Source organism: Anopheles arabiensis (assembly GCF_016920715.1).
Source record: "Anopheles arabiensis isolate DONGOLA chromosome X unlocalized genomic scaffold, AaraD3 X_pericentromeric_contig0049, whole genome shotgun sequence".
NCBI classification, from domain to species: domain Eukaryota; kingdom Metazoa; phylum Arthropoda; class Insecta; order Diptera; family Culicidae; genus Anopheles; species Anopheles arabiensis.
Window position 1 is genome coordinate 2,501 of NW_024412127.1, and position 2,500 is coordinate 5,000.

Genomic DNA, 2,500 nt, shown 5'->3' on the forward strand with positions numbered 1-2,500 from the left:
CCACCTGCCGCAAGGTAGGCTGGCCCGTGCCCGCGGTCGCACAGCAAACAGCCAATTCAGAACTGGCACGGCTGAGGAATCCGACTGTCTAATTAAAACAAAGCATTGTGATGGCCCCGGGTGGGTGTTGACACAATGTGATTTCTGCCCAGTGCTCTGAATGTCAACGTGAAGAAATTCAAGCAAGCGCGGGTAAACGGCGGGAGTAACTATGACTCTCTTAAGGTAGCCAAATGCCCGGCAAGTCCGACCACCACCTCCACGCGGTGCTGGTGTGGGTAGGGCCCGTCATTAAGTTGACGAGGCCCCGAGCTAACGGTGGCGGTGAAGACGGCGTTGAGCATGACAACGTCGCAGGAGGGTGTGGTGTTAAGTCGCCACACCCTACATTCTGTCAAGGGGATACTGAACTCGAGAGGATAATACCTGCGCGGATTAGACTAGGGTACGGTTTATGGCATAATTAGGATGTACACGGCTGGCGGATGAACCCGCCGAACTCTTAGCAAAGCAGGGTGAAACCTGCTTGAAACGGGGAGGGCTAAGGGGATTCTGTCACCGCTCTATTAAAACTTAGCAAGTCTTAGGTAGCGCTCCAAGACTGTCGCCATACGATACGCTCTATGGCAAATGCAGGTGTGGGTGGGTTCAGCCCCACTTTGCTCCGGTTCGGCACTGAGCCCGTCGTCTCATAAGGGCGCGGGCCAACCCTCGCGTGGAGCTCCTGTTTCATAGCCACCCACGGAACCAAATAGGAGACTGCATAAACAGACGCGGATAGCGGGCCTGAGTTTGAGCCCAATAGAATGAGTAACACGAAAACTAAGAAGGTCAAAAAGACCAAGGGTTGACAAGAAAGATCCGACCAAGCGTTCATGGATCTTCAAGATCGAATGGAGGCGATGCGTTTTGGGATAAGCAAACTCGATGATGAGTCTTCCCATTTTACGCTAGTTACGGTAATGATGGACTTCCTCGATGAGGTAATGTCCGAATTTCGAAGGTACAGAGCCGTAAATCGCATGCAGCAGGTCCTCGACCGTCAAACGCAAACGTCGTTTGACGGTAACGATGGATTCGGGCCGCAAACGCGAAAAGGCAGAAGACCAGTGGCTGATGACCAACAGCCTGGTTCAAGTGGGTTGCAAAGATTGCAACAACAACAACAACCATCGAGGTTGACCCCTGTTAGGGAAGGGTGAGTTCCAAGTCCGAGAAACGGACCGAATATTAATGAGGGTAGAATTAATAAGAGGAAGAAGAAGAAGAGCAAGAAGAAGCAGAATAAGCCCAGGAAGCGGCCTGAGGCTTCTGCTGATATCGGACTGCACTTCCGAGGAGCTGGCGAAGTTGCTCAAGGAAATGAAGCAGTCCGATGCTCTTAAATCGGTTGGAGAGACAATCTCTAAGGTCCGACGGCCCAGAATGGAGGCATGTTGCTAGAACTTAAGCAGGGTAGTTCTGCTAGTGCAATTGCCCCAAAGGTTAAGGAAGCGGTGAAGGGCAAGGCGTCAGTGAGAACGCTAGCTCCTTCTAAAATGATTGAGATCATGCATCTCGATGAACGCCACCCCAGAGGAGGTTGCGGAGTCTGTCAAAGCACAGCTCAACATCGAGATAGAAACAGATCGTATCAAATGAAGAAAGGCCGCGCGGCCGGTACGCAGTGGGCACGGATCAACGTATCGCTGCCAGACTTTCAAAGTTTCCTGAATTTGGGAAAGCTGAAAGTTGGTTGGTCGATATGCCATATCCGCGAGGTTATGGAAGAGCAGAAATGCTATAAGTGTTGGAAGGTAGGCCATACGAGCTACCATTGTAGGGAACCAGACAGAAGTAATCTGTGCTGAAATGCGGTTTGAGTGGACACAAGAAGCAAGCTTGTACCAACTCTGTCAAGTGTTTGATTGCGGTACGAGGTCACAGAACCTTCACGCAACGGGCAGTTATATGTGTCCCCGTAGGCGAACGATTAGACCATAATGGTTAGGTTGCTACAACATAACCAGAATCATAGTTATGCTGCATTTCGTTAATGTGCAAACGATTAGGAAGAATCTGCGGATATAGTGTTGATTGCAGATCCGTATCTGGCAACAACCAACGTCAAAGTGTTACGCAATGACGATAACACAGCAGCGGTAGTGGTTAACGCGGACTTACCAGTTAAGGTAGTCAGTAAGGCTTTGAAGGGTTTAATGATAGCTGACATAGGTGATATGCGAGTGGTTAGCGTTTACGCGCCACCTAGATTTAGTATGGAAGAGTTCCAGAACATGTTGGATAACACGGTAATGGCCGTAACCGGTATCCACAAATTCGTTATCGGGGACTTCAACGCTTGGTCATCAAGTTGGAACAACCAACTTGGCGAGCGTGGAGAAACCCAGAAACGAAGAGGTGAGTTGGTTTTATCAACCTTTGCGCAGATTGACGCAATTTTATTGAACGACGGCAGCACCAACTTAGTTGGACCAGGGCGCACGTCAGTAGTTGATCT

At 50.0% G+C, this 2,500-nt stretch overlaps 1 pseudogene; it reads left to right on the plus strand.

Annotated features, from left to right (window-relative positions):
- LOC120908235 overlaps positions 1 to 2,500 on the plus strand; it is a 9,041-nt pseudogene that overhangs the window by 2,333 nt on the left and 4,208 nt on the right.